Genomic DNA, 12,738 nt, shown 5'->3' with positions numbered 1-12,738 from the left:
TAACATGAAATGTTGGTTAATAGTATAAATCTATTATTATAAGAATTAGTAATAGTCAGTGGGCTGGATCGCTTCTTAGTGTGTAGAAGGATTAAGTCTAGCGCAGAATACACAGTGAGAGAACAGAAGATAGTGCACCTGAATAGCAACAGGTAGCATGGCTTTTCAAATTGCAGGAAACGTGCCCCAGTTAGATTATGGGTGTAATTTTGAGAAATGGACCAAAGTCTTGGAGGCTTGTTTCATTTCCAATGATATCACTGCAGCGAAGAAGAAGAAGAGAGCATGGTTCATATTAGGCTTAGGAAGAGAGGGTTATCGGACCTTACTTATGTTACTGCTGCCAGCAAAGCCCACAGATAAAATGTATGAGGAGTGTAAGGAGGCATTAATGGCTCATTTTTCGCCAAAACCTCCAAGGGCATCCAGAGGCAAGGAGCCTGAACTAAAGAGGGCAGAGAGTCCATCAAAGGACCTAGGTCAAGTGCAAAAGGAAAAAGGTCAAGTGCAAAAGGACAAAGGTCAAATGCAAAAGGACAAAGGTCAAGTGCAAAGGGACACAAGTCAAGTGCATAATGACACAGGTCAAGTGCTAAGGGACAAAGGGCAAATGCAAAGTGGCAGAAGTCAAATGCAAAGAGAAATTGCCATCCAAAGTGCAACCCTAGCTATTCAAGCTGCATTCAGGGATATGAAGGTACGGAGAGAGAACCGGATCAAACAGAAGGCAGCAACGGTAATACAAGCAGTATTTAGAAGGCACAGAGTATACCGTCAATACAAGGCAATGAGATTGGCAGCTATAATAGTACAAACCCATTATAGGGCACACCTTCAAATGGAAAGTGATCGCAAAACTCACATGAAGGTACGCAGAAGCGTTGTACTGCTTCAGGCAGCCTACCGTGGAATGCTTGTTCGAAGGCAACTGCGGGGCATGCATAAATCTGTCAAGGTCATACAGACATATTATCAGATATATAAACAGAGTCAGTATTTTAAGAAACTACGCTGGTCTGCCATTGCGGTACAGCAACGATACAGAGCATGCCAGATAAGAGATGTCCAAGTGAGACAGTATAAGAGTTTGAGAGAAGCAGTGGTGTGTATTCAGGCCTTATACCGCGGGATCAAAGCCAGAGTATTGGTAGAGAAAACCAAGGCAGCACGCTGTATTAAGTCATTCATAAGAATGTGCATTACAAGAAAGCATTTCTTGATGCAAAAGGCGGCTGTAGTCACTCTGCAAGCTGCATACCGTGGTTACCGATTAAGGGTACGGTACAGAGCTATGCGACAAGTAGTCATTTCGATCCAGAGATGGTACAAAGCATGTAAAATAGGGCATTCCCAGTTTGTGCAATATCAGTCAATGAGGGATGCAACTATTACCATTCAAACTGCCTACAAGAGTATGGTGGTTAAGCAGTGGGTTAAGCAAAAGAGAGCTACTGTAAAAGTGCAGTCAGTACTCCGTATGAGTTGGTATAGGAAAGACCTAAGGAGACAAATAGATGCACATCAGAAAAGACTGAAACGATACAAAAGGCTTAAACGATATAGGAAAGACTTCCTCAAACCGATTTATATAGCAGTTGTAGTGCAGTATCACTACCGTGCTTATGTAGTAAGAGAAATATACAGAGCGCAAATCAAAGCCACTGCTGTATTGCAAGGACAGTATAGATCCTACTTCTTGATGAATAACCAGAAAGGTGATTTAAGAAGACAAATAGACGAACAGCAAAAAAGGCTTAAACGTTGCAAAGAACGGTTAAATAAATGTGTAACGATGAGCAAAAAGCTGTTAACAGAAAAGTCTAAAGAAGAGAGGCTTGTCGGTCGAGACAAAAGTATGCAGGACCGATTGCGATTAGGACACTTCAGTATAGTCCAGCATAGAGCTTCCTTCACTGAGCAATGGACAAATGTTTATGCATTGCAGAATGTCATTATACAACAAGAGCAGATAAATATGCAGCGCCAGGAAATTGAGCGACTGAAAAACGAAAACCTGCAGTCATGTGTCAGATCCCACCTACAAATACGGAACAGAAACAGAGGAAATGTTAACTTTAGCAGAATATCAAGAACAGGAAGAAATCTGCAAATTAGATTAGGATATTTAAAAAGGGAAGAGGAGGCAGAGATACAGGTAGAGCTAGAGTGATTAGAAAGATGAGTGGAATGAACCATTATAAGTGCTAAGTTTAGATACAGTTTACAGTTATGAGGATGTAATGACAGATGACGGTAATAATATAATTTTGCAACTGTGTGTTAATCAATTATATTTAATGTAGTAGAAATGGTGTTATTCGCCTCCAAGCTAAAGGGGGAGCAGTGTAATGTGTATAATGTAAATGGTGTTACCTGCCACCAAGTAAAAGGGGGAGCAGTGTAATGTATATAATGTAATTAGCATATGTTATGTCTTGTGCGAGGGGACGCATGCGCTGGAGGAGACTCAAGGTGGCGTCCTGCAATAAAGAAGCTGGTTAGTTTACTCCTGTATCTGAGAGTTCTTTTGAGTCAGTTCCAAGTACCCAAAATACACTACAAACCACATGTGATTTTTTTTCTATTACAAATTTCAAATTATGGAGTACAGAGGCAAATAAGTAAATGATGGGTCTTTGTCGCAAACATTATGGAGGGCACTGTAATTGTTTATTCTAAGTTTTTTCAGTTATTTGTTAAGGTTCTAAGGAAAGAGAGTTAAAAGCACAGAGTTTTGTCATGTGCTATCTGTTTTTTATTGTTTCTTTCTTTTGAAAGTGATTTGAGAGAGACCAGGATGTTGCACTGGCCAGGTTAAGGCATTAGATGTGTGAGAATATATATATTCCAGATATAAGATGTCAGAAGGAAATTGGCATTTGGGGAAAATGATGATTGGGGAATATTTAAATTGGGGATTTGAAATCGGTGTTTGAAGTGAATGGAACAATTGGGGAGAAATCTTAAAAGCTGTTTTGCTAACAAGAATGTTTTTCTTTTCTAGAAGCTTAAAAAGTTTCCCGTCAGATTTTGGAATTTTTGAGATTTTGAGTATTGGTGTTTCTTCGAAATAATTGTTTTAATGTATTTTACTTTATTTGCAGATGTTCTTAATTACACTGGAGAACACAACAAGTGTCAAGTGTGAAGAGCAAATGATCCCATTTATGCCAAAACAAAATGGGGGCAGACTGCAGAGCAACTGACGGGCCTGTCCCAATTGGGCGATTTTTTAAGCAACTACAGGCGACTAGTTTGCCGCCACATGATCGCCGGTGGTTGCCTCAGTCGCGCAAAAAGTCGTACAGTCTTTCTGGTCGCTGCTAAATTGTCAACATGTTGAACAATTTTCGCCGACAGTGGGTTTCACGCCAATGAGCGTAGCTTGACTTCTCCTGACGTAGGTGCTGTCGTAGGTTGTCGTCAGGATGACGTAGGTTGTCGTCGGTTTTTCGGCCACCTGCTACGACTATGACAGTCACCGGCAGTTGCCTAAAAAATCACCGTGGCACAGGCCCATAAGTGATAGAGTGAGGAGTAGTGTGCAGACAAACTGTTAAGGAAAATGGTATTACTTTAAACATTTTGTTGATCAATCTTCTAGGATGGTCAATAGAATCAGGAAAACAAAATGTGTAAAACTACTAAGGCTCAAAGATAGCTGCTGCAGATGCAAATGATTAGAAACTCAACCCACTGAATATGTGTAGGAAGGAACTGCAGATGCTGATTTAAACCAAAGACAGACACAAAAAGCTGGAGTAACTCAGTGGGACAAGCAGCATCTCTGGAGAGTAGGAATATGTGGCGTTTCGGGCCGAGACCCTTCAGACTGGTTAGGGATAAGAGAAACGAGAGATATAGGCAATGATGTAGAGAGATAAAGAACAATGAATGAAAGATATGCAAAAAAAGTAACGAAGATAAAGGAAACAGGCCATTATTAGATGTTTGGTGTTCAAAAGGGAACTGCAGATGCTGGAATATCGAAGGTACACAAAATTGCTGGGGAAACTCAGCGGGTGCAGCAGCATCTATGGAGCGAAGGAAATAGGCAACGTTTCGGGCCGAAACCCTTCTTCAGACTGATGGGGGGTGGGGAAAGAAAGAAGGAAAAGGGGAGGAGGAGGAGGAGCCCGAGGGCGGGCGGATGGGAGGGTGGGAGGAGACAGCTAGAGGGTTAAGGAAGGGGAGGAGACAGCAAGGGCTAGCCAAATTGGGAGAATTCAATGTTAATGCCATAAGGACGCAAGGTCCCCAGACGGAATATGAGGTGCTGTTCCTCCAATTTCCGCTGTTGCTCACTCTGGCAATGGAGGAGACCCAGGACAGAGAGGTCGGATTGGGAATGGGAGGGGGAGTTGAAGTGCTGAGCCACCGGGAGGTCAGGTAGGTTATTGCGGACTGAGCGGAGGTGTTCGGCTTAGGTGTTAGATGTTTGTTAGGTGAAAACGAGAAGCTAGTGCGACTTGGGTGGGGGAGGGATAGAAAGAGAGAGAGAGGGAATGCTGGGGCTACCTGGTTAGTGAAATCAATCTGCTGAAATTGACTGTTTTTGAACACTGCGTTCTTGCAGAACCCTTGCTTCAAATGACATTACAGGAAGATCGGATGGCTCAGGTACTCATACACTAATTGGCTAAGTATTCTAAAGGAATTTGTTGCATGCTCTCAACCATAACTTAAAGTCAAAGTGAACACATCTAAACCTCCGCCATGAAAATCCCAATATCCATTTAGCCCGGAGGCATAGCCTCAGTAATTAATGAATTTAGTGACCATGGGGTAATTGGCCCGACCATCAGTCCCTGTCTTACCAGTTAAAAAGCAGCATAAAATTGCCTGGAGATTCGTTCAAGACCGTTGCGCTGTAAACAACCGTGTGATTCCAACTTACTCTGTAGTGCCTAATCCAGGGACTATACCTACCTGTATACCTCCACACTCCACTCATTACACTATAGATCTAGGCCGTGCATCTTTTTTCCGTGCCGTCCACTTTGCCAGCCAATACCTATTTGCCTTCACTTACAAAGGACGACAATATGGTTGGACCTGATTGCCCCAGGGCTGCACAGAAAGCGCGTCCACGGGCGCTACAACAGGACCTCTGATGGTGTGTTTTCGGAAGGGTCAGTGCTGGTTCAATATGTGGATGACCTTTAAGCCTCTTGCAGCCTGCAAACATCTGAGACCAACAGCCTTACCCTTTTACTATCTTTAGAGGCTAAGGGACACAAGGTCTCAAGAGACAAACTGCAACTTTGTCAACCTATGCACCACCAGGTACTCCTCCACTTCTTACCAGAGACCAGTGACAGTCAAAATCTAATGAGGGGGAAAGTGGACCGACCCCCTGCCCAACCTTCCATGCAAGAACCAATGCAAAACCTTTTCAGGTCCTGATAGAGACACCATTGCAGCTTACAGACCCTGGACACCCTCTGAGTTGAGAGCTGTAGTTGAAGGCATGCCTAAGCCAAAAGATGATGTTGAAAAATTCATTCATAAATCCGACATACCATGCAAATGTCATAGACAGACTAAAAGTGATATTGATGTGGTTCTTGATGCGATCCTTGCGAATGGAAAAACTATTCAAACAAAATTTGATTGGGACAGTGATGTAGAAATTGACCCTGAGCTTTGGACTGCCATGCCACAAATACTGTCCGTCTATGATACACTGGGGGAAGATTTATTCGATTGTTCAGAAGCAAGACAAGGATATTAAGGATTATATTGACTGTATCTATAACGCCTTTGTTAAATATTGGGGAATAGAACTAGAAATAAGGCAAGTCTGTTTTTGTCAATGCTATTGTACATGGGTTGCAAAACAAATGTTCCTTGTAACTTGCATAGGATGGGAAATAAAAAATGTAGAAGATGCTTTGCTTGTTTTATAACATTGTCAGTGCCAGGCTGAACAACGGCAGCAGGCAGTGAGAAACTAGGATGTATCCTGGTAGAGACATCTTACTCTGCAGGTCCTAGCACCTCAAGGGGAAGGATGTTTGGAAAGGGAAGAGCCAGGTCACTAGGAAGGGGACAAGCAAAAGAAATGTGTGCTTTAATTGTGGTCAATGTAGACACTGGATTAGAAACTGCCAGCAACGATATATTTCACTGGACTGATACGAGCTGGATCGCTCCGTACACCACGAGGAACTCCTTCGGACACAGTCAGAGTTAATGATCCAACCTCATTGTTCCCCAGCCCCGCACGGCCCGTTTTTACCTTCTCCCCAAAATCCACAAACCTGGCTCTCCCGGCAGACCCATTGTCTCTGCTTGTTCGTGCCCCATCAAACTCATCTCCACATACCTTGACTCCATACTATCCCCCTTGGTCAAATCCCTTCCCACCTATGTTCTAGACACCTCAGACACTCTCCGCCACCTCCGCGCATTCCACTCTCTGGGCCCTCAACCCCTGATCTTCACCATGGACGTCCAGTCACTCTACACCTCCATCCCCCACCAGGATGGCCTCAAAGCCCTCCGGTTCTTCCTCGACCAGAGGAGCAACCTATACCCAGCCACTGACACCCTCCCCCGCCTAGCGGAGTTGGTCCTCACCCTCAACAACTTTACGTTTGACTCCTCCCATTTCCTCCAAACACAAGGCGTAGCTATGGGCACACGCATGGGCCCCAGCTATGCCTGCCTCTTTGTCGGGTATGTTGAACAATCCTTGTTCAATACGTACCATGGCCCCATCCCCGACCTCTACCTCCGTTACATTGACGACTGCTTTGGGGCCTCCTCCTGCACCCACACACAACTGACTGACTTCATCCACTTCACCACCAACTTCCATCCGGCACTCCAATACACCTGGACCATTTCCGACACTTCTCTACCATTCCTTGACCTCACCATCTCCATCGCAGGTGACAGACTTCTGACCGACATACACTACAAACCAACTGACTCACATGGCTATCTGGACTACACGTCTTCCCACCCTGCCCCCTGTAGACTCCATCCCCTACTCCCAATTCCTCCGCCTACGCCGCATCTGCTCCCAGGATGAGGCGTTCCACATCAGGGCATCGGAAATGTCCTCGTTCTTCAGGGAACGGGGATTCCCATCCGCCACCATAGATGAGGCTCGCACCAGGGTCTCATCCGTACCCCGCAACACTGCTCTCTCCCCCCATCCCCGCACTCGCAACAAGGGCAGAGTCCCCCTAGTCCTCACCTTTCACCCCACCAGCCGGCAAATACAACAAATAATCCTCCGCCATTTCCGCCACCTCCAACGTGACCCCACCACTCGCCACATCTTCCCATCTCCCCCTAGTTCAAGTTCAAGTGAGTTTATTGTCATGTGTCCCTGTATAGGACAATGAAATTCTTGCTTTGCTTAAGCACACAGAAAATAGTAGGCATTTACTACAAAACAGATAAATGTGTCCATATACCATGATATAAATATATACACACATGAATAAAGAAACTGGTAGTGCAAATAACAGAAAGTGGTTGCTAATAATCAGAGTTTTGTCCGAGCCAGGTTTAATAGCCTGATGGCTGAGGGGAAGTAGCTATTCCTGAACCTGGTTGTTGCACCCTATGTCTGCCTTCCGCAAAGACTGCTCCCTCCGCAACTCCCTTGTCAATTCTTCCCTTCCCTCCCGTACCACCCCCTCCCCGGGCATTTTCCGTTACAACCGCAAGAAATGCAACACCTGTCCCTTCACCTCCCCCCTCGACTCCATTCAAGGACCCAAGCAGTCGTTCCAGGTGCGACAAAGGTTCACCTGTATCTCCTCCAACCTCATCTACTGCATCCGCTGCTCTAGATGTCAGCTGATTTACATCGGGGAGACTAAGCGGAGGTTGGGCGATCGTTTCGCCGAACACCTCCGCTCAGTCCGCAATAACCTACCTGAACTCCCGGTGGCTCAGCACTTCAACTCTCCCTCCCATTCCCAATCCGATCTCTCTGTCCTGGGTCTCCTCCATTGCCAGAGTGAGCAACACCGGAAATTGGAGGAACAGCACCTCATATTCCGCCTGGGTTGCTTGCGTCCGGATAGCATGAACGTTGAATTCTCCCAGTTTTGCTAGCCTTTGCTGTCTCCTCCCCTTCCTTAACCCTCGAGCTGTCTCCTCCCATCCCCCCGCCCTCGGGCTCCTCCTCCTCCCTTTTTCCTTCCTTCTCCCCCCCCCCCACCCCCCATCAGTCTGAAGAAGGGTTTCGGCCCGAAACGTCGCCTATTTCCTTCGCTCCATAGATGGTGCTGCACCCGCTGAGTTTCTCCAGCATTTTTGTGTACCTTCGATCTTCCAGCATCTGCAGTTCCTTCTTGAACACATCATTTAAAAGCCATTCAGTTGCCCGAGCTGATACAACAGCTCATGCTGCTCCCAAGTAAAAACAACGGGACAGTAATCCCTGGAGTCTGCAGAACTCTAATTCACCAGGCCTGTCCATGATGAAGTAATGCAAGCTGCAGCCAACGTTTCTGAGCGCCATTTGTGGATTGATGCTAGACAAAAATGCTGGAGAAACTCAGCGGGTGAGGCAACATCCATGGAGCGAAGGAAATAGGCAAAGTTTCGGGCCGAAACGCTTCCTGATGCCAACTGTTTTCAGTTACCTCATGATCTTTGTCTCCTGTGATGGCCGCACAGTTGCCCCTAAGCAACTCCTTCTTTTTCACTTAAATTTTTATTGATTTTTAAGAGATATATACAAAACAGTGCAACACCATCACCATAAATCAAACAAAGAAGAAAAACAGCAATCAAAATTAAAAAAGAAGTAGATAGGGGGGGAAAAAAAGAAGTAAAAAAAAAAAAAAATTGGAATAAGACCGTGTGGTTCACTTACCAAATTAAAAAAAGAAAAAACATTACATTGATTAGTTATCTGGAGATAATTAAATATTCATACAAACATACCATCTAGTTCTATATAACGCAATCTTCCCATATCTAGCTCGACATTTATCTAATTGGCTCAAATAAACGGTCCATTTTCCCCAGATCTTCTCAAATGAATTCTCCTTGACTCTCAAGGAATATGTCAATTTCTCCATATTAAAGATGTCTCGCACAATTTCTAACCAATGTTCCTGTTTTGGACTTTTTTCATTAAGCCACTGCCTGGTAATGGCCTTCTTACTTGCTGCAAGCCCCTAAGCAACTCCTACCCTGGTTTTGTCTACCTTCTATTTTTCCAGCATCTGCAGTTCTTTCTTAAACATTTAGTCTACTCCACTGCGAAATCTCCTCAAGGTATGCCTACTTTGTAGGTCTCCTCCTCTCTCCGAAGGAAGGGTCTCGACCCGAAACGTCACCTATTCCTTCGCTCCACGAATGCTGCCTCACCCACTGAGTTTCTCCAGCATTTTTGTCTACCTTCTTACCCTGGTTGGCACAGGTGGCATCACTTTACACATGCTGCCAAAGGGGGGGATGAATAGCATTATTCAAGCCACCTGGTATGTACCAGAATTTACAACTGTAGTGGGAAAAGTGATGCGAATTGCATGTTCTGCCAAAAACACAACCTCTGGTGTCTGTCGCTGCCAGGCCTTTGGGAGAAATGGTGGCGCAGCGGTAGAGTTGCTGCCTTGCAGCACCAGAGACCCAGATTTGATCCTGACTATGCAAAGGGGTGCTTGTCTTTACGGCGTTTGTACGTTTTCCCCGTGATCTACTTGGGATTTCTCTGTGATCTTCGGATTCCTCCTACACTCCAAAGACGTACAAGTTTGTAGGTTCATTGGCTTGGTATAATTGTAAAGTGTCCCTAGTGTATGTAGGATCGTGTTAGTGTGTGGGGATCGCTGGTCAGCGTGGACTCGGTGGGCCGAAGGATCTGTTTCCTCGCTGTATCTCTAAACCAAACTAAACTCAACTTTTGTGCATCTCCAAATGGGCTTTGTAGAACTACCTCAATGTATGAGTTATAACTATGAACTTATTATTGTGTTTGTTTTCTCGCTGGATAGAAGCCTATCCAACTCGTGCTTCTTCTTGCTAAACTTCTATTATGAGAATTCATCCCGAGGTTTTGAGTTCATGAGAAGATAAATAACAGTAGCGCTTGATGGCCCACATTGACAACAGCCCACATTTCACAGGCAAGGTGGTACTGGAATTAATGAAAGCTTTGCAGTATAAACATCACGTCATTTCTCCGCTCCACCCAAAATTGAATGGAGCGGTCGAATGTCAGAATAGATTCCTGAAAAATAAATTGACCAAATTGTGCGAGGACACTGGACTAAAGTGGCCAGAGACGTTTCCACTGGCCTTCATGATAATGCACTGCTCACGAAAATAGGCAATGTTTCAGCACAGAATCCATTTTCAGTGTGATCAAGAAGGGCCTCGACTTGAAATACAGCCTGTCTATTACCATCCACCGATGCTACCTGACCTGCTGAGAAGCTCCAAATAAAAAAATCACATGAACATTTTGGGACTTCCGCGTAAAAGCAGTTTTTGGCAACGTCCCATGCGCTTATCAGTCGCTCCTCCCCTCTCTCTCAAGCAGATGGACACCCATACCATGAGTGAAAGCATGTTGCAGTATTGTGCAACATTAATATGTGGAGGATTTGAAAAGGGTGCAGAGGATGTTTACCGGAATGGTGCCTGGATTAGGGAGCATTAGCTACAGGAAAAGGTTGGACAGACTTGGATTGCTTTTTCTGAATTGCTGGAGACCTGATAGAAGTGTATAAAATTATGAGAGATATAGAGAGGATAGACCGTCAGAAACATTTTTCCAGGATGGAAAAATCAAATACTAGAGGACATATCTTTAAGGTGAGAGTGTCAAAATTTAAAGATGTGCAGGGCAAGTTGTTTTACTCAGAGGGTGGAGTGTGCCTGGAATGTGCTGCTGGGGTGGTGGTTGAGACAGATGTGATAGTGGTATTTCAGAGACTTTTGGATAGGTATGTGAATTATGTGCAAGGAGGTAAGAGCCTGTCTTGTCTTGGCAACATGTTCAGCACAGACATTATGGGCCGAAGGACCTGTTCTTGTGCTGTACTGTTGTATGTTTTACTATTAATGTATCCATCAATTGTCAATAATACTGTGAAGGAGGAATTCCTGAAATGTTCATGTGATTTAGAGCATCTCAGCAAGTCTTGCTGTGGACGGAAATAGACAGGTTGTATTTCAAGTGATCAGTCTGAAAATGGGTTCTGATCTGAAACATTGTCTGCCTCTTTCCCTCCACAGATGCTGCCTGACCCAACTTCTAACTAGCTGTCTTGGGGCTATACTTCATAATCATGGTATGTTTTTGGATCCACTATTTACAAATAACATTGAGATAATTATATCATAATTAATGATTAGAGAGCAATTATGTTTAATGTTTCTATGTGTGATGATGTTGGTTATCTAAATAGGAAACAATAAGAAAAAACAAAGTAGGTGTAGATGAAACCATTGGCAGCTAAAATCAAATTATCTAAAATGGAACGTTCTAATATTTTTGAGGTTAAAAAAATATGGATTAGAGATCTGGAAGAGTTCAGTTATTATTTCAAACCTCTCAACTTTCTTATTTTTTATTTATAAGCCTAAAACGGTAGGAAAGTTATCCACGTACGTAATTCCAACAATCTCGAAATCTATTTTAAGGATGTCAATGATGTACGCGTCAGCATTGTCAAATCAGGTGCGATTAGGACGGACCTGAAGATGAGGACATCCATTTTGTGGTTTTGCATCAAGAAATCGATTTACTTTTGGACAAGCAAATGGACAATTGATCACAGTGACAAGAATAAAGAGAAACTGTTGGCTTGTATTTTTGAATCACATTGCAGGTGTCTCTAAACCAGGAGATCCTAACAACACGACTAAAATCCTAAAAAGTATTACAAGGTTCCTACTTTACATTTCCAGTGTTGTCAAGTGTGGAATTCCAGTAATGCATCTTTCATCTGAAGTGTCTCGACCCGAAACGTTGCCTTCACCCGCTGAGTTTCGCCAGCATTTTTGTCAAAACTTAATACGTAATTGAATACATTTCTGATAAAAAATGTGCAGTTGCCGTATCACTTGCAACTTTGACCATTATTCGTTCCGACAAGCGTTTTGCTTAAAGTGTTGCAAACTTCCAGGTCATTAAGTAAACTTAAAAAAAATGTTTGTCGACTTTTCGTAAAGGGCATGTGACAATTTAAGCAACTGATATGGCGTACAACTGAAAAGTTCACCACGGCAAGGGTTTGTGAAGGTAAAGGAGGATGGCATTTGCAGGGTATTTTTAAAAGCAGTTACCATATATGCCCAGGGCACGGTGGCCTCGGGGTAATCCGACCGCCCGCCAGCATCACCGCCGAATCCCGTGACAAACCGTTACACAACCTTCCACAGGACGCTCTGTGACGTCACTGCCACGACGTCGGGCGTTGCCGAGCAACCAGTCTCCGCCCGCGCGCGAGAGAACGCGGCGTCGCGGCCAATCAGCAGGCGGGAGGGGCGGGACGGAAGCTGACGTCAACGGGCGCGGCCAATCATCATGGAGGGGGGTGCGGCTGACGTGGAGGAGCGGGCGCGGCCAATCAGCTGGGAGGGGGAGGGGGATGGGCCGGGACTGAGCAGCGGTTGACGAGATCGAGGGGCGGGGCCAGAACCGTGATTGACGTCAGCGGGCGGGGCGGGGCTAGAGCCGTGATTGATGTTCGCGGGCGGGGCTGGGCCAGAGCAGTGGTTGACGTGGCGAGCGGGCGCGGCCAATCAGCTGTT

General features: G+C 44.8%; 1 protein-coding gene across 4 annotated transcripts in view; it reads right to left on the bottom strand.

The window, feature by feature from the left end:
* Window positions 1-12,387, bottom strand: part of sf3b1 (splicing factor 3b subunit 1) — a 64,759-nt gene extending 52,372 nt beyond the window's left edge. For 2 of the 4 annotated variants that reach the window (XM_033023712.1, XM_033023710.1), the window contains exon 1: window positions 12,271-12,378. The gene's annotated coding sequence lies outside the window, so the exon portion shown is untranslated. Of the gene's footprint in view, window positions 1-12,270 lie in introns of all 4 variants that reach the window. The other 2 variants (XM_033023706.1, XM_033023707.1) reach the window with 2 other exon arrangements.
* Window positions 12,388-12,738: the final 351 nt, after the last annotated feature.

The sequence above is a fragment of the Amblyraja radiata genome, chromosome 7 (genome assembly GCF_010909765.2).
Source record: "Amblyraja radiata isolate CabotCenter1 chromosome 7, sAmbRad1.1.pri, whole genome shotgun sequence".
Lineage (NCBI taxonomy): Eukaryota > Metazoa > Chordata > Chondrichthyes > Rajiformes > Rajidae > Amblyraja > Amblyraja radiata.
The sequence above is the reverse complement of the archived record's forward strand: the minus strand, read 5'-3'. Positions and strand labels throughout refer to the sequence as shown.